Source organism: Tachypleus tridentatus, chromosome 8, assembly GCF_004210375.1.
Source record: "Tachypleus tridentatus isolate NWPU-2018 chromosome 8, ASM421037v1, whole genome shotgun sequence".
Taxonomy (NCBI): Eukaryota; Metazoa; Arthropoda; class Merostomata; order Xiphosura; family Limulidae; genus Tachypleus; species Tachypleus tridentatus.
In genome coordinates this window covers 120,118,113-120,138,931 of record NC_134832.1, presented here as the reverse complement: position 1 = coordinate 120,138,931, position 20,819 = coordinate 120,118,113, and the positions used below count along the sequence as shown (strand labels likewise).

The 20,819-nt window shown below is 33.9% G+C and overlaps 1 pseudogene across 1 annotated transcript in view; it reads left to right on the top strand.

Annotated features, from left to right (window-relative positions):
• Positions 1-20,819, top strand: part of LOC143223351 (cell adhesion molecule Dscam1-like) — an 87,748-nt pseudogene that overhangs the window by 9,425 nt on the left and 57,504 nt on the right. Inside the window, exon 2 of the transcript XR_013012859.1 lies at positions 1,222-1,521. The product of XR_013012859.1 is annotated as a cell adhesion molecule Dscam1-like (transcript). The remainder of the gene's footprint in view (positions 1-1,221; positions 1,522-20,819) is intronic.

Sequence of the window (20,819 nt, the reverse complement as noted above, 5' to 3'; positions counted from 1 at the left end):
AAAATGTATGTAATGCAGGAAATTATATTGGTATTTTAAACCTAAATGGCATCCATACGCATTTACTACATAGACTTGGCAAAGACCACGAGGCCTAGGCATAGCCGTCTCACTCAGTAGTTTGAGCTGACTATTCTTAACGTAAAGCGAGATTGATTGTCACTTTTATAACGCGTTCACAGTTAAAAGTGCAAAACATGTTTAGCGGCATATTGCAAACTTAGAGATGTTGGATACGCAGCATGCAGACAACAAAATAACATATTTCAAATATATGCATATGTTCACGTGCAGCCTGTTTGACAAATATTTTATGGTTGTTTTATTTTTATTGTTGTTTTCGTTCGATAAGCTAAAGAACATTTCTACTCTTCTGTAGTTTAGACTTTTTATTCAGGCATCAGACGTACACTAAGGTACAGACAGTCAGTTATACCACAGATATTGCGGGAAACACGATGGGTATGTCTGTTTAACTTAAAAGGTCCCAGCTGCACATTGATTATTTTGGATTTTGATCCTTGTATACCATATTTGTATCAAAATATAACGAGCCATAAGTACAGGGTGTTCGGAAAGTCACTGTACACTTATATACTTATTAACAAACATGTTTTAATATAGAATACAGGAGGTAAATATGAATGACAATTATAAACGATGTTAAAAGTGATCCCCGTTGGCATCAATACAGGCCTTGATCCTTCTTATTTTGTTTCTAAACACCGCTATCAGTTGCTGGCTTAAAATAGATTGAATAAAATATGATTACAAAACTGCACAGTGACTTTTCGAACACCCTGTACATTTCACGTGTCTTTACAAAAGATAAAGTTCAATGACTTTATTTCAATAAAAGAAGTTTTAACAATAGATATTACTTCTGATTCTACTAAATAAAATTTATTGGTATTTTCAAGTGAGTGTAGCTATAAACACAACAATGTCTATGTTCGTGAAGCCTTGATATAAAATGATAAAACCCCTGAAGAAGAAAGGTCCAACTTTCAAAAGCGCTCGTATTACAGGATTTTTATCATTTTCTGATGTTTAGGTTATTATGGTTTATATTATATCTGTAAAACACAAATTTATCAATACTATTTTGGGCACGTTTAACCCTTTCATGACACCATTCAGCATTTCATTACGTATATTCATGTATATAAGTATGTTTTAACTGAATAGGATTTCATTTCATTCTCTTTGCTGAAACGCCAGCAACTAGGCCACAGTTTTCCACTGAGCCACCATTCAAAGTGGTCTTCTCCAACAAGAAGGGTGTGCGTATTCCTTGCTCAGCCGATGGCGATCCCCGTCCCATCATCTACTGGATCTACTTAGATGGCTCTCCTATCACAAACATTGCCGGTATCCGAATGGTTGAATCCGATGGTCATCTAGTTCTTCTGTCATTTTCTCCAAACCAGTATCGAGACGATACCCATGACACAGTTTACCGTTGTGTAGCCAGCAACCACAGAGGAAATATTGGAAGCAGGGCTGTTCACGTGACTGCTGGTAAGGAAAGATTGTTGTCTAAGATTTCTTATTTAAGTAACTGTTTTCTGATTGTAAACTAATGTTTAATATTACCAAATTATGATGTATTTTAGTCATGTTTTACCTCTTTAGACCTAAAGAAATCCAGATTTACAATTTCAGCATTGACAGTTCAAGAGAACGTTAATGAGTAATATCATTTATAAGTTTATTTTTGTTTAATTTTTTTTTGAAATGACAAAAGGATATTAATCACAGCTACAGTATATTGTATAAGGAAACATGATTTACAAATCAACTATGAGTAAAAATTGTCGTTAGGTTAGTAACTGGTAAAGGTGGCCATAAAGTCGTTTTCGATATCTAAGTTCAGGATAATGACGTCACTTCTTATGACACCCAAAGTATTTTGCTCGTAATTATATCTATATTCACCTTTTCTTATGTTTTTGGTATCAAAATAACGAAAAACTAGCTATAAACGAAAAGAAACGTAACAAAAAACAAACGTATGTTCCTTATAATGCTTTAATATTTTCAAAGCTCTTGAACTTCAAATAAACAGTTCATGAACCGACTGATACAAATCAGACTTATTTAAGGTCGTCAAATTTGTAGAACATTATATTCTTTATAAATGTGGAATATCAATCATGTAGCACACGTAATTTTTTTTTTCAATGTGGATCAACAAATTTGTAGCATGTTATGTTCTTTACAAACGTGGATCGTCAATTTTATAGAACATTAAATTCTTTAGACGGCCTGGCATGGCCAGGTGGGTTAAGGCGTTCGACTCATAATCTGAGGGTTGCGGGTTCGAATCCCTGTCGCCCCAAACATGTTCGACCTTTCAGCTGTGGGGGCGTTATGATGTCACGGGCAATCCCATTATTCGTTGATAAAAGAGTAGCCCAAGAGTTGGCGGTGGGTGGTAAGTCTAAACTTACACTGTTAAAGTAGGGACGGCTAGCGCAGAGAACCCTTGTGTAGCTTTGCGTTTGCTCAAAAACAAACAAATTTTTTTACATATGTGGATCATCAAATTTGTAGCATACTATATACTTTTTAAATATAGGCCTACTTTGTAGCACACATTATATTTTTTATAAATGTGGATTCGTCAACTTTGTAGCACACATATTCATTATAAATGTGCATTCGTCAGATTTATAACACACATTATATTCTTTATAAACGTGATTAAAAGTTGTCCTTATTACTAAAAATAAAGTAGATTTGATATGTTAGCTTAATGTTCTTTATCAAAGCTGAACATTTTTCAGTGTTGTGTAGTTTTAAGCCAAAGAAAAACATCAACAGAACTAAATTGTTGTTGTTTTTTTCATCTTAAAATTATTTTTCTTACGTTTTATCAGCCTTCAATATTTGAGTTTTCAATATATAGCTTATGTTGAGTTTCTTTTTTAATCGTTTTGCCATTTCACTGTCTTCAGTCTTCGTATCTTAAAACGATGTTGTTGTGGCCTAGTGGTTAGCATGTTGGTCAATGATTCTAAGAGTTTATTGTTGTAGCCTAGTGGTTAGCACGTCGGTCTTTGAATGTGAGGATTTATTGTTGTGGCCTAGTGGTTAACATGTTGGTCTTTGAATCTACTCTTAGCGTGCTGTTATCGCCAAATCGTATTCTTCAGTTTTGGACCGTGTGTGTAATATAAGTGATGGTCGATTCTCACTATTCAATTAAAGAACACCAAAACGTTGACGGTCGGTGCTGTTAATGAGCTTCCTTTCTTCAAGTCGTTAAGTTCAAAATTAAAGAGATCTAGCGCAGATAACCCTTGAATAGCTTGATGCAAATATCCAAAAGAAATAAGCTTCACGGAATTTCAGCTTTCAACTTTTTAATCACGAAGTAACAAAATGTTCCATTCAATAACATTTTCCTTCTTGTTAACGTACTAAATTCATTGCATAACCAAACTTCCATTTAACTAACGCATCTTTTTTCAACGTGTTATATCTAGAATTTGAAATCCATTGCATAGCAAAAAGCTCTTTTAATTAACCTTTTTTTAAATAACATCTTTATAGAAACCGTTTAGAATAAGCATTATAATTTATGAGACAAATAATTTCGCTAGGAGATAAAATTTTCATTTCATCCTAAGATAACAGACATCAATAAGGGTGGAAACCATCACGGTAAAAAAAATAAAAAATAATGCACTTCATACAGTAAGAGCTTCTGGGGACTGCTTGCCTTCATGCAACCTAGTCTATAGAAGGCTGTCCATGTCACCGTATTTTCAGATTTACTTCGAAGAGAGAGCTTGAAAGCATCAAGTTTTATAGTTTCGTATTGTATAGAAGGGAAGCACGTCAAATGGTACTTCAGAAGACCGGCTATCTACTAGACAGTTTCGGATTGATTGAAGCAATCAAACGTTTCCTCTTTGATGTGAGTCTTGAATGTACATAAAGGCACATGCATCTATACTTACAAAACAAATTTCGAAATATATATATGTGTGTATTTATATTATTACGTTCAGGAAGAGAAATCCGTAGAACTGAGCACTTAAAGAATGGCTTGTCTTTTGCTAAAGTAATACTGCTGGAAAACAACTTCTAGTTGTGTACCGGTTTCAGTTGTCTAACGTATTTGAATACGTGTCATTTTCAAGCAAAGTAACACTCTGAATCAACATGATGCATTGCACCAGTTCGTGAAGCGACCTAACGGATTCAGCTGTTTTTGAAGGGATGTATTTTTTTGTTATCAGATTCCTACGTTGCCTCTGTCGAGCGTTTCAGGATTATATTTTGAAGTGCTTTATTTGGATATATGTTTATTTATATTTCACAAAACATACGTTGAAACTATTTCCATCTTTTTCAATAGATAAAGAGAGAAGAAAGAGAGGGAACAACAAAGAATGACGTATGGTGGCTTTTTAGTTTATTGAAAACCATACTTTTTAAATATTTTTATTTTTACACGTCTACACTACACGTAAAACTCTCTCTCTTATTTATCTTCTGTCAGAAAATAGGTTTCATTGACTTCTTTTGCCGATTCCTATTGAACGCGTGATTTCTCTTTCTGCCTTGAACCTCTTCACATACATATGCTACCATAGATTTTTTTCTTTGTGGTTTCACTATTTCAAACCATAAGTTCAGGTTGTCTAAGTGGAAAACAGAATTTAAAAACCTTCGTCGTTAAGTGGAATCCTTCCATATGTGAAGACATTGGCTAAACTTTATTTGTAAAACCATACGGAAATCTTTTTTCTTTAAATAATTACCCACCAGGGGTTCAACTCAAGTAGATAAAAAGAATATTCCTTAAATAAAACGAAAATTGCTTCGTCTTAGCTTTATCTATGTATATGTATAATATTGAGTGATATATATCGAATTTAAGCGCCTTGTTACTACAAACGAGATAAATGTGTCCGCGTTAAAAGCCCTTATCGATTGAACAAAATTTTTTACCTTTTTTTTTTCCTCTAAAATTTCTCTTAAACACAATACACTATTCTTGAAGCTTTTGTTGCGGGAATTAATAGGCGTTAGGGCACACATTTTGTAATTTACACTTTATATATATATATACTATGCTCAGCGAAATATCCATTTCACGTAATCATAACAGAATATTCATTTACCAAGTTCCTCTTCTGTCATTATTTTTATTCCTGAACTTTCTCTCATTGTGGGAGGGTTTTTGAAAAGTAATTTATAAACGTTTTAAAACTATTGCACTAGGATTCTGTGTATTAATCTGATTCCATATATAGTGATAGAAAAAACTCGTTCATTGTTTTTAGTAAACGCAAAAACTTTCTTCAGAATGTTTCTTTTAAAACTTATGATAACTTACTTTTATGTTTTATTTTGTTTTTCTTACGAAGTTACACTTCGTATAAGAGGGTACTGAACAAACACACGAGAATGCTCCTCTCTGACCATACATTAATGCCATTTAGACAGATTAGAAAGTGAGTTTGCTTCTCCAGGGCAGGATAAAGTTAAAGTATCATCTTTATGATAGATTGAAATTTATATTTCTCAATTACGTTAAAATTTATGGTTGTAGCCACAAATTCGCGAGCCAAATGTAATATTGGCGGAAAAGCGGGTGACTGGATGAGCTCAGATAAATATAGGAAGAAAAATTCACTTGAACTAAGAAAGCTGAAGGTTTATCAGCTAGTGACTAGAGACTTCAAAATAGGCACAAATCGAACTGCATATAAAGTCCCTCATAATCTACCGGAATAAAAAAAACACCTAAAAGTAAAATCGATTGTTCAGTAAGATTGAAATGTAAACTTGATTGACTTAAATAAGCAACTCCAGTTAATCATACTGGCTAAAATGATTTTCAAATATATTTTGCTAAGATTGAATTACGAACATGACGTCGAAAACGGAATTAGCTTTTCTTAGCAAATCTGACGGTCAATGATGGAACATTTTGACTTATGCTTCTCTTCTAAAAGCAATTATATAAAAATAAGTTGAAAGAAGAACAAATGTTTGATTCCTTAAATGTCTCGAATATAATCTGCAGATGTTATGACCTAACAAAAACATTGACATATAAAGTTGATATGAATAACACTGGTTTGACTTGCAAACAGAAAACTGTTCTCTTTCATATACCCTGTATGTACAATTTTCCAACATCGAAGTAATTAACACAAATGTTCGAAGGATGTTAACGATTTTGTTTAAAATAATTTACCGTAGTTTTCACGAAACTACAAGCATATAATAAAAGTTACTATGGTTTTTCTATTAAACACAGTAGTGCTTAGTATATAGTAATAAGTTGAAAACAATATGGATTCCGCATTTAGTCTATTAATCTATGATGCTCACAAATAACTGCTATAGTTGAGTTATACCCTTATTTGAGCACCTAATTGCCATTATCGAGTGACTCACAGCTTGTGATACTTCCAATATCATTGAAATATGTTACTAAAGTGAAGAACTTGGAAATAGCCATAGTGTCTCTTTTTTTTTCCCCATGCTAGCCAGAAAATGTGTGACGTCTTCGCAATGGCTTTAGTACAACAGAAAAGCATTTTAAGAGCATTTGGGAACAAGCTACCATTAAGCATGGTAGTGCTCAGTATGAACTAAAAACATCATAATTCTAGTGTGAACGATGTTATCATTAGCCCCTTAAAGTTAGGTTTTTTTACAAAAATCCGGCGATCCTTTGAAAATCTTATGTACAGGGAAAAACAAAAATTACTAGCCAACAATAGCAATAGATGAACATTAGATAACTGTAACATGTAGAATACTTTGTACATCGGTGTATTGAGGGAGCCGATCACTGTATCATGAATAAAGGAAACAAAAATCAATACACATTATATTTAATTGAATTTTATTACACACGCATTAGTAGAATACATTTACTTTCGCCCTCCAGCGTCAGAGCAATATCTCTGCGGACTCACATGATTAGAAACCGAGTTTTGATACCAGTGGTGGGCAAAACACAGTTAGCCCATTGTGTAGCTTTTTGCTTAATTCTAAACAAACAAACGTGGACTACAGTCAGGAGAAAAATATCACAAAAGAAGTGATAAAAGACATTTTGTGTGTGTAAAATGTGTAAAAATGACAAGAATATAGGGATGAACTTGACGTTTTATTTATGTTGTTTACTTACTCTAAGTTTCTCAACACTAACCTCTAAGAAGTCAAGATCATGACCAGAGATGATTAATAATTTATTGTAACTAATTGTATGGTATAAAGTCAATATCTGAGGTCATTCTACAAGTACAGTGATAAAACTGATATGATATTAATAATGTATATTACCATTGAATTATAAAAATAAAATAAATATTCACCAATCAACCTATTTCAATGAAATTGTTTTAAAACAAACCAGGGGAACAAGCAATAAAAACTTTTTGTAAAAATTAAGTATGGTGTAGATACGTCAATACCAAAAATTACAGAAGCAAAGTAGAGATGAATACACAAAACATAAATCCCTATATAAGTAGCCAAATATTTATAATAATAACTTTTGTCTACAACTATATGTTGAATTCTTTTTCGTTGGATGGATTCGGGTTTTAGTTAAACTGAACAGTGCTATACAGTCTTGAAGTAGTTAATAACAGTAACCTTGTAAGAATGGTCCAGTACTTACTGCTCTTAAACAGGGATTTTTGTATATTTTTGCGTATTCATCTCTACCTTGTTTTTGTACTTTTTGACATTGTCCTTTCAACATCATACTAAATATTGGCAGTTTTCTCTTACTAATTGTGTAACAATGAGCAGAAAGTAGACATCTCCATTGTTGCAAGTAACTATGCTTATAACATACGGTTTTGTACAACAACTATCAGATTCTCGTTGAAACAATTTAATGGTAACTTATCTAAAAATAGTGATGAGTAAACAAAAAACACGCAGTAAATCCAATTCATTGCATCAGTGCATACATGAAATATGATTTTCTAATTGTTAACTGACAAATGTTTTTTTGTTTTTCCATGTATTATTTCAGTAACTAAAACTGCATTGCGTTTGTTTTTTAAATAAAAGACTGAGTAGAAGCATTGTTGGGAAAATTATTTTGCTCGCGATGCAATGGGTTTATCCAACACATTAGAGTGTTCGATTTCGCTAAGTAGCCGATGGTATGTTTTTCTCCGTTGGATGCCACCGTCCTTGCCATTTTACTGAGCGCAAGTAACGATCACGACAAAAGTGAGCGCCATTTGACAGTTGTCTTCACACCTTTAAGAAGTGTCAAAGAGGAGATATTCAATTCCAATAAAGTTACACGACATAGTGCGTTAAAGTCATGTATATATATAATATTGACATAAAACATATATATATGTATGTATATATAAACCAAACAACAGTAAATACATACTAAAATACGTCCATTTATTTATGCTTTATTTCTGTTCCAGCTTATAAATTCGGAATACATCTTTCAATTAGTCAACTCTCTAATCACTTGACCATGCCGGGCCCCACTATTTTTACAAATAACAACATGAAATAAAAGACGTTACAATCCTTTCATGTAAAGAAGTAACAGAAGTCAACACAATTTTTTATATAAAAACGGTTGGCAGAAGTCATTATGTGGTTATATGCAAACAAATCCAAGATTTACTCAAATACTGGACGATAATCTGGACGTTGAGCAAATCAGTCCTCCTTTGTACACCTACTAAATCCTCCTATATAACCACCTATCTTTAAATAAAGTAAAAACAAATCTATACAACTGGCAAATATCATTCCTTGCATAACTGTTAAACTGCACTCTCACACCATGATTTACAGTAAGTAAATATCATGGTATACATAATTCTTATAGCTTATGGACAATAATATATGTTATTTTACACAATTACCAATCGTCGAACAAAAAGATACTGAAATATGAAATGTGTGCTGGTTTAATAATAAAGAAACACCTATCTAAAACTGCTTTAATATCAACGTTTATTTTATTTCCTGCAAAAAAAAGGAAACTTCTCTATCTTCCGTTTGTGTTTTAAACCTTTTTTTTATCTAAGAATCTTCATCAATCAAGTAACAGCATACACACACGTCCTACACAACGCTTAAAAGCCTTATATAAGCAACTTGGTATTTGAAGACTGATTTGCGCATCAGTTGCCATGGGATACTGTATCTGAAGGGCATCAATAAAATATTTATTATCTGTACTGCCTCAAAAATACTGTTACCAGAAAATCCTTATATATATGCAGCTACTTAATAATATTTGTTTCCGTGACAACAACAACAGACGTAAATTGTGTACTTTAAATTTAGTGTTTATACATTTAATATCTTAGTTTATTTTTCAAGAAATACAAGAAATTTTATATTTATGAAGCAATAATTAGCAGAATAAGTAGTGTTTAAATGTAAGACTTCCACAAGTACATGAAACTAAGCATGTTAAAAATGTAATGTCAATTGATTTTTTGTCCTAAATATACTATAACGTTTTGTGTACCAATTTCTTGTTAAAGCTTATTAAATAAAAACTACAAATGTGAAAAAAAATGTTTTACTTGTACTCGTATAGAAGATGAGGTATCGTATTAATCGGACCACATTTACAACAGCTACATCACGAAACATAGTTAGAATATCTTTAAAATTAAATATTTACGATTACATTTAATGCCATTGAAAATTTAAAGATGTAGGTATAAGATAAATGAAAAAGTGTATTATCGATAAGAGCTTTATGAGCTAAGATCCATAGTTCTTTGAGTTCAATTTTGACCTGATAAAATTTTTTGGCATATACCACAATTCCAATTCTAAAATCAGGGGTTCGATTCCCCTTGGTGGGCTTAGCAGATAGCCCGATGTGGTTTTGCTCTAAGAAAAAAGAAAAACACAATTCCAATTAATTCCTTGAAGATCCTTCTTTCGTAGACACGTCTTTCAGTATTACGCAGACGTGTGGTATTTTGGTGTGGCATAGTGGTTAGCGTGTCATAGTTTAGGATTGTGAGTGCATCATTAGAGTAATTATTTAAATCCTACTATTCGACAACAGAAAAATTACCCAAGGGTTAACACTGTGTGTTGTTGACTATTTGCCTTCTCTCTAGTCTGTTACTTCAAAATTAGATATGGCTATGCGCAGAAATCCCTTTTGTGTGTTGGCTCCAAAATTCTAAACAACAAAAGCGGTATTTTAATGTTTTTTTTATTTGTTGTTGTTGTTGCTCTAACGTCGATCCTTTTATCTTCCCAAAAATCTCTAAACCAAATTAACGTAATATTTTGTTATGATATCTAGAAAGACGGTTCCTTCAGTTTTTGTTTATTTGTTTTTTTTTATCTAAATGAACAAGTTCCAGATAATTTCGATTGTCTTCAAACCTGGACACTTGTAAAGTAAAGCAGAGTTGTGAACAGCCTGTGTGTTTGTCGACTGGGAAGGAAGAAGTTTGGATGTTTCCAGCTTTTTGTTCTTCAGTTGTCTGAATAGATTAATTCAGTTATTTAACATTGTTCTTGTTTTATTTCAATTTTCATTAGTTTCGAAATTTTAATATGGTGATTTCAATTAGTCTTCTGGACATTTGTCACTTGATTCACCAGAAATTAGATAGTTTGGCCACTTCTGAAATTACAGTTTATTGAGTATTTCATAACACAGGTCTGTGAATTTAAAATTCATAAAAGTTAGTTTGGTTTGATAACAGATTTTCCATATCTCAGTTACGCAGGTTTCGAAAATAATACTCTTCTTTTCTATCACATAAGGAGTTTTTTATAAATCGGTAATTAAAAAAACTCATACTCAAATCAAATTATTATTTTATTTACCACAGTGAACAGTATTATTATTTTGTTTTTTAATAAAAGTACAAACAAACTGATGAAAATGGAAGAACACTGATGACAAACGAATATGCACCCTAATTTATCTTGATTTTTTTGTGAAATCAATGTCTTTTAGTCTCAAAACTTCGTGTTGAGATATTTTTTATGTATTGTGTCTGGAGAATTTCATTTTAACAACCAGCAGTAATCATCCCTGATTAAGTTCCACCTTCCCTGATACCTCCTCTAGGAATGTTTTGTTGAAACCCTTCCCTTTCCTTTTTGCTGACATCACTCAGATTTTTAGAGAAATAGTCAATAGGCAAGTGTAAGAAATGAACTTTCAAGCTTATCTGAAGTGAATTTTCTAATCTGAGGCCCAACAGAAATCCCTTCTTTAAGTTTCACTTCTGGAAGAGCTGGGAACTGCTCACTTAGATACTAGAAACAATCGCCATCTTTTTCTAAGGATTTTACAAACTGCTTCATCACCTCTGAATTCAGCTCGTGATCTGACCTTTCCAGACTCTCGGTAGTTAACATTTTCACCCACATTAACTGTTGTGTTTTATTTTCTAACCTTTTTCAAATACTAAAAATTATTTTTTTCATTTTTCTTGTTGGATACCAAACAGAAAAAAATAAATTATTACCACGATAACTCATTCTATTGTTAAGTTTGTTTCATAATTTCTAGCATTATACAAGTGCACATTAAAGGTTCACAAGATATTTTCGATAGCATTCGAGGAAGTGGATGTATTATTCTATCGTCTCTAGACACAAAACCAAAAGAAGTCCATACAAACTAAACACTATCCGTCTACATTTCTCTGGCATAACATTTTAAATTTACTTTACTAGTGTAGAGAAAATGTGGTATATTTTGTTTAAATTGTCTTCCCGATATTTTCTAACAGAAGCTTATGTTACTAGAGTTCAACGATTTCGTCTCATGTACTTTTCTTTCATCTGTAATATCTATTGTATGTACATGCTTAGTGAAAAATTAACCTTATTGTTCAGATATTTCAGTGTAAAGTTCCAATACCAATGTTTCTGTGTAGTTGACGTATGCTCTAACTTCAGGTCAATTTTTTTTAAATGACATCAACGTGTAAAGTGTCATTACCAATGTCTCTGAGCCGTTGAGGTATGTTATAACTTAAGGTTAGTTTTTTTTTATTAAATGATATCAACTGTATAGCAGCTTGTAGAGAAAACATAAAGCAACAACCAGAACAAAGAAAATCAACTATTTAGTCATTTTTTCAACAAAAGTTCATACAATTTCCTGAAATAATAATCGGAAAACATTGCTTTGAATTACTAGAATGTTATGTTCGTAAAATCACAACAGATTTCTAACGATATTTCTAGGAAGTAATGAGTAGTTTATCGCATGACACCCAGGTAGGTTCACTACTAGCTTCTTTTGAGGTACAACTAAATAGGGTATGTAAGTGTGTTAGTAACGCCATAAATATTAATTCTTGGGTAAATGAAACTGTAGCTTAGTTCTTCTGAACAATATGCGTACCTTTTAGCAACCTATAGCGATAGTTTTTAACAAATGATTTCTTCAAAACATTTTAAACTGAATTCAAGTAGAATAGAAAAGCTCACTTCAACAGTACTGATGTCACACGTGCCATTTGATTAACGAAATATTACGAGTATTATTGGAGGTATATATACTATAAATAATACAGTGGCGCATCATAGCAGATACGAGCCTGTGTGAAGCATTAATTCCGATATATTTTGTTCAAGACGAACTACCAACCATTCGAGAGAGTCGGTCTCTAGCGTATAATTATGGTTAGAGGGATGTAATATTGTATTTTGAAAGCAAATTATCCATACGGCGTGCCTGTTAAACGATGTAGAACAAAACTATACAGCATTTGAAAGTAGCGAACTGCCAATTTCCTTCCTTCAAAGAAGTGGAAAAACTTTCACGGCAGTGTTTAAAACAACATTAATCAACGAAACTACACACCCATACCAATCTGAATAAACGTCCTCATCCACAAAATAAGGTCGTGGTTGCAAAAGAGAATCCTCTAACCTTAAAGTTTAATCCATAAACTAAGGCATATCCCTGTGGTACCTTTAAAAAGAAAATATACAATGGTTTAAAGTTGATTAAGACTCACGAGCTTCCAACCCTGCTTGAGATTCAAAGTGTATTTTATTTGTATATTGTGAAACGTAGAAGAATCAAGTTGGATCATAGCACTCCCTTATCAACACATTTCAACCAAATCACTTGATACAGACAGCTCCAGTGAGCTCTTACACGTTTGATCTACTTAACTGCCAACCTCGTCTTCTAACGGTACCTGTGTACAGTGCGAAGTTTTTGTTCTGTGCTCAGTGAATTGAGGCTTTTCTTCTTTAAAGAAACTTGCTATAATGAAAACTTTGGCGCCTGGTGATAGTGCATCGTGGTGGACAATAAGCAAGAACGATGACGAAGGAAATAGTTCCAAGGGCATTACAGAACCTGGTTTGTTTGTTTCTTGAATTTCGCATAAATCTACTCGAGGGGTATCTGCACTAGGTGTTCTTTATTTAGAAGTAATAGACTAAAGGAAAAACAATTAGTCAATATCACTTACCGCCAACTCTTGAGCTACTCTTAATTATCTCATTGTAATGTCTCCACGACTGGTCTCCCAGTAACACAGCGGTATGTCTGCGGACTTACAACGCTGTAAACCGGGTTTCGATATCCGTGGTGAGCACAGCGCAGATAGGCTATTATGTAGCTTTGAGCTTAACATCAAAGAATCAAACAAATCCTTGGATGAAAGGGCGCATATGGTAGTTAACGCGATTTAAACCTGTGAACCACAAGTTGTAAGTTCAGTTCCTTAAGGCCCGACATGGTCAGATGGGTTAAGGCGTTCGACTCATAATCTGAGGGTCGCGGGTTCACATCCCCGTCACACCAAACATGCTCGCCCTTTCAGCCGTGAGGAAGTTATAATGTAACGGTCAATCCCACTATTCGTTCGTAAAAGAGTAACCCAAGAGTTGGCGGTGGGTGGTGATGACTAGCTGCCTTCCCTCTAGTTTTACACTGCTAAATTAGGGACGGCTAGCGCAGAAAGCCCTCGTGTAGCTTTGCGCGAAATTTCAAAAAAAACAACAACAAAATAAACAGTTCCTTAATCATTAGGCCATGACAGTCGTTATGAGACCTGGAAAATTGTTTTTATAAGCTGCGATTAATCTTTTTCCTTTATTCTGAAACGCAGAGCATAACCCAATAAGCATACTTTATCTATCGAAACCGTTTTCATATGTTTAAATTACTATAATAAATAAAAGTATTAAGCCGACGAAAATGACAATCTTTGTAACTCGTTTGTGGTTGTGGAAAGATAAGTGAAGTTTTGTATACTTTCTAATTTTAGAACAGAAAGTTTAATGAACAGGCATTATATGTGTTTTACATGGAATCTCTTCAGAAAAATAGTCCATGTGGTCATCAAAAACATTGTTTGGTTTTATCGCTAATAAATGATTGCAACTATAGATATTTTATTTAATGACTTCTCTGAATGTGTAAACGTACACTATAACTGTTAACGATCTTTCATATGTTTACAAAGGGTGAACTTTTCTTCGCTGCATCCATTAAGTCAAAGTGCTCATCAATTTGTCTGTCCCCTATGTCTTTCAGAGATAAATCTAGGAACCAGATTAATGACACTTTTTCGAATCCAATTTCCTGCAATGCTCTAAACTTTTTGATGTCCAGAAAGTAATCAATTCAATTTTCCCTTCACGACTGAAATCCTTGTTGAGGAGTGAAATAGCGTGATTTTTAACATGCTGTGATTTTGTTTGTTAGCTTTCGTTACTTTATCAAGATGTCGTTCAAACAAAAATATTCATTAGTGCCATCTGGTGTAAGAAGAGTAATTATATTTTAATTTTAAAAGTTTGCAAATAAAGGTTTAAAAGGAATTTGGTTTTAGTTATATACTATTAAACCTTGCAACTTGTTTTAATTCACTGATGTATTCAGGTCTCTCCCAGTTGGTCAGCGCCAAGTTTACAGACAACATTGAAATCCAAGGTTCGATTCCCGCAGTTGAAAATGTGTAGTTTTTCACTAAAATACACAAACTATATTAAGAATTGTAATATACTTACTTTGAAATTAGATATAATTTATTATTTTAATATCTTCAAACAATTTTTATTTACAAAAGCTGTCCGTTCGAATCAAGTCCATCTCGGACTAGTTTGTATTGGTTGCATTAATATAATAAACAAGTGAAACGGGGGGCCTGGCATAGCCAAGCGCGTAAGGCGTGCGACTCGTAATCCGAGGGTCGCGGGTTCGCGCCCGCGTCGCGCTAAACATGCTCGCCCTCCCAGCCGTGGGGGCGTATAATGTGACGGTCAATCCCACTATTCGTTGGTAAAAGAGTAGCCCAAGAGTTGGCGGTGGGTGGTGATGACTAGCTGCCTTCCCTCTAGTCTTACACTGCTAAATTAGGGACGGCTAGCACAGATAGCCCTCGATAGCTTTGTGCGAAATTCCAAAAAAAATTGAAACGGGGACTCTGTTCGGTGGTTTAAATGCGTTTTATATATGTGTGTGTGTGTGTGTGTTTATCTGAAAGAAACTTTCCTAGGTACCTGTCGTTTAAAATTTATCTGCACTTGGACATTACTTCATCAAAGTTTTAAAGCTGTGAAGTTTACAAAAATTAGTTATAACTACAGCGCTTTTAAAATACTGCTTTTCATTTTTGAGGCTTAACAAAATAATGTTTTCATGTGGTGCTTACAAAATATTTTGATGTTATATTAATTCCGAAGATTAAGATTTATTTATCATAAATAAACGAGTCTTTTCCAACTGTTTGTTTGTTTGTAGTTTAGCGCAAAGTTACGCAATGGTGCTCTTTGTGCTCTGCCCACCGCGGGATTTGAAACTAGGTTTCTAACGCTGTAAATCCGCAAGCCTTCTGTTGTGCCACTGGGGTAGGGGCTTTTTTACCTAAAACAGATAGATAGCTATTAATTATTGATGTAAGCTTAATAATAATTTTTCAGCAAGAATGAATAAACGAAATACGCATTCTAAGTAGACATTCAGTATTATTCACCTCAGAAGTAGAGATAGGATTTCTTATATACATAAGTAATTACGGAGATTGAATATATTATAGTAAAATAATTCTGGAACCTCGTTATGTCTTTACAGTCCATGTCGCACCGTTCGATCATACTCTATCTGACGACTGTGAATCTTAACAATAGTCATGCAGCGTAATTTCTTTGCAAAATGCTCTATCACAAAGCTGCCACATCACTTATTCTTGCAGGCTTTCCATAATTCATCAAGTATACAAGAAAGACAGTTTATCAGCACTCATTTGAACAGTCCGATTGCACAGTAGTTCAAAGATACTATGTGCAGCGATTTGACCGGTACATCTTTGTATGGAATAACACTAATGTCTGTTTCGTTTTCCAATTGCTTGAGGTATGCGAAGGCTGAACGTGAGATATGTATGAAATTCGTATCCCGATGACCCTTTACTCTGTTATACTGTTTCCTAGGGCGCATGAACGACCTTTGCCATTACCTTTTATTTCCATGGATTTTACCTGTTGCAAGACGTCGCACTTTGCTTATCACAACTGAAATACGACTTGTTGCAAGTATTTTTCTGGGTTATCCTTATTTCTTTGTTTTCTAACGCCGTTAACTATTAAGAATAACCCAATCTTGGTTATTGTAATGTAAGTATATGAATATTCTGTGTAAGAAAAGGACTGTTACACAGCCTTCTCGAAAACGACCACATCACGCACCTATTGATAGGTCCGTACTCGAGCAAAAACCCAGTTAGAAAATCCGCTTGTGACACCGGAGTGTAAATGTCAAGTATGACCCCGCTAGAAACCCTATGTCCAATTGTTCTTCTAATTGAGAAACTCTGAAAACCTACTCCAGGACCCATAATCCTCGATCGTTTCTGAGTTACCTTTGACTTTTTAGGGCTTGCTGTAGTTCCAAATGGTAGGAAGGCTTCACTATTTCGAGTCCACTTATCTAGGTTGACCCTGCATTCTCCAAAACTGTGGGAGCAGTTCGCCGACATGAATTAAATCTAATAACATTAGTTTTTTTTGTAACATTGCAACAAATAAAGCTAGCCTTTGGATAAGAAAAACTGTTTCCAGATACAATTGGATCAACTGGATAAGATTTTCGAAGTAAAATAATGAACTTTGTTTCCAGGTGCATATCATTGTAGTAAATAAAATTGGAGAATAAACTAGAGAATGTTATAGTCGATTCTTAGTACAGTAGTAGATTAACTAATAATATCTTCATACTGCATATCACTCACTCTTTTCAAGTGTAGTTATAACATTTCGCAGCAAACATGAATAGCAAGTAGATGATGTAACAGGCTTTTAGTTACATCGTAAATAAAAAATTCCAATATAAGCGATATTTTCTAACAAACTGTCCCCCGGAAGGACAGCGATAAGTCGTCGTATTTACTACTCTAAAATCGGAAACTTGATTCCCCTCGGTGAACACAGCAGATAGCCTAATGTGGCTTTGCTATGAGAAAACACACTTTCTAACTGATTTACAGCGATAAGATGACTTTAGTGAAAAATAAACACTGGACTTTAACTGGATAAACTAGTAAAAAGGGTTATTCGCGCCTTACTCAAATAATTTGTGTATTTCGATATAATAGATTACCTCCACAGACGACGACATACAAATTCGTTTTTTTAGCAGATTCCTGAGTATTCGACAGTGCAATGCTGTCAAGGATAACTTATGGCAAGAGAGCTAAGATAAGGTCTTACGGAAGATAATACTTGTACAGTGAAATTGGAAAACAATGTACAGAGAAAAAACATTTTGAAGGTCTAGGCCATCAGTGTCCTCCACGAAAGCTAAAAAAATTCACACAACAGAGAGTTTAGAAGAAAAACAGCCTCCTGAGCCGAACGCTTTCAGTTACAAAACGAAAACTGTGTCTACAAAAGGAAACGATAAGATTAAAAAAAAAAACACTATGATGAAGCTGAACGTATCTCTGACTCTAGGTAGCAGAATAACGGTTTCAAGCTGACGAAAGCTCTCAGCCACGTCTTGAAATCAAAAGCTACTCTCATGAACAAGATGGATGGAGACAGCAAACACGGTCGACCCCACATCTGTGAAGCTACCTCATACAAGGACAATTTACTTTATGATTAAACGTGACCTTGAGAGCCAACAACCACGTGCAGTGAAGGGTCTATGGAAAGTTTGTCAAGATGTGTAGTCTATGAAAACTTTTTACTGTAGAAATTGCGTGTTGTTGCTTTTTTCGTTAAGGGCAAAGTTACAGTGTCTTTCTTTGTCATTAAGCACAAGCATAAAGCTATAATGCCTTTGTTTGTCATTAAGCCCAAAGCTACAGTCTCTTTGTCATTAAGCATATAGCTACAGTGTCTTTGTTTGTCATTACGCATAAAGCTATAGTGTCTTTGTTTACCATTAAGTACAAAGCTACGGTGTCTTTGTCTGTCATAAAGAACAAAGCTACAGTGTCTTTGTCATTAAGCATAAAGCTACGGTATCTTTGTTGTCATTAAGCATAAAGCGATAGTGTCTTTGTTTGCCATTAAGTACACAGCTACGATGTCCTTGTTTGTCAAAAGTACAAAGCTACAGTGTCTTTGTCATTAACTACAAAGCTACGGTGTCTTTGTCATTAAGCATAAAGCTACGGTATCTTTGTTGTCATTAAGCATAAAGCGATAGTGTCTTTGTTTGCCATTAAGTACACAGCTACGGTGTCCTTGTTTGTCAAAAGTACAAAGCTACAGTGTCTTTGTCATTAAGTACAAAGCTACGGTGTCTTTGTCTGTCATAAAGAACAAAGCTACAGTGTCTTTGTCATTAAGTACAAAGCTACGGTATCTCTGTTGTCATTAAGCATAAAGCGATAGTGTCTTTGTTTGCCATTAAGTACACAGCTACGGTGTCCTTGTTTGTCATAAGTACAAAGCTACAGTGTCTTTGTCATTAAGTACAAAGCTACGGTATCTTTGTTTGTCATTAAGCATAAAGCGACAGTTTCATTGTTTATCATTAAGTACAAAGTTGTTGTTTTTTTTCAATATTTTCAAATTTTTCCCTGCGCAGTTGTAAATTGTTAGGGGGTTCCTAATGATAGGAATCACGTAAGTGTTAGTAAGTCATCTCCTCAACAAAAAAGGAAAAAAATTGAATGCTCAATAAAACATTTCTTTGTATCTGTGGCGTATTCACAGTTAGGCACAGCCCGTCCATTCACACACAGGCTTTCCAAACCAGAATCATGCTGACCCATGATTTCCCTGTCCAAATACATCATACGTAACACTTTTTAGCTTCCTGTAACTCTCTATTAATATATTTATATGTCTCCTTCCCACCCATTATAACCCCAGGTCCATTTGGCAATCCCAGTGCTTTAACATATAGATAAAGGTGAGGAGAAGGGTGTTCGCTGAGATTGATGTTACCCCAAACTGTGCCTTATTATCCCCTGTAGCCCCTACCCCAAAGAAATAGCTTTACTGTTAAAACTGTTTCATTTTTTAAATGCAATAGTATGCGTGCCTACAAGAAGTAAAGTACAGCCCTGTCAATTTTCTTGTCTAACCCACCTCTTTCCCACTAAGAAGAGGCTGACACCAACCCTGCATTTACATTATTAATATATGCCTAATTTATCACTTGGTAATATATTAAGCATTTTTTATACTATAACTACGATCATTCCTTTTTTTTATTTTTAGTTCTGAAGTACAGCAATAAGTAATTACCACAATAATATATCACGATACTTCAGTTAATTAGTGTGGTAATGAAGCCCGTGGTTAAGTATGCACTTTGAACACACATTTTTGTTCCCTTTTCTAAATGAAGCCAAAGAAGCAAATTATTCTTGTTCAACTTTAAAGAAATATTGCTATTACGTTAAAGACATGAAATGATGGTATATATAAATATATATATATAGGATTATAGGATTCCTACCAAATGTGGCATCAAATAAAGTAGAATTAATATATTTAAAGTTTTTACTTAAAAGTTCACTATGGCCTATCCAGATATACGAGAAAAGTTTAAAAACACAATATTTAGGTTTTTGTCTAAAATTTGTGCATGAGTATTTATATATATAATATCTTTTAAGAGTGTTTTTGTCGTGTACTTATGTATAGATGTACGTATATGTGTGTATGATCGTGAGTCTGATGTCTGAATGAGCAAATGTTTTCTTCATATGTTGTTTATTGATCAGCTTGCGTGTTCAACTAAGCACTTTAATTATCTTGTGATGATTTTTGAGCACTTGCAGACTGGCATCGATAGTTGCAGTCTTCAACAAGTGTCTAACATTAAAACGTTCATTTGTCCATTTCTAATATTCCTTAGCACTGTATGTATTTACAGTGGTCAAACTTAATAAATAAGTAAAACAAGCACGCATGCACGCACAAAATAGCATTTGGTAAGCATTTCCATAGCAACGACATTTTATTTAAAGTAACATTTACCATTAAAATATTTCTACTTTTATTGATTCTTATTGTAAGTAATAAACGCATTTTAAAGCTTCGAAAGCAGTAAGAGAGAAGCAAAAAAGCAGGCTTTAAACCTAAATATAGCAACCTCTACATGTACATAGGTGAACAGGTAACAATAATGTTCGCTAAGAAATCCCAAGTCTTTATACAAGCGACCTTGTCGTGGAAACGTGCTATTTCTTTTCTACATTGGACCTCCAAGATGCGAAACGATAATCGTTTTACTTCAAGTTATTCATTAGATATGCTCCAACAATAATTTCATTTTTCATTAGTCTTGGAGGATATATGTGCCTATTGTAACACACTTTCACTCGATACTCAATACGTAATAAATATGTTTTATTTGAAGT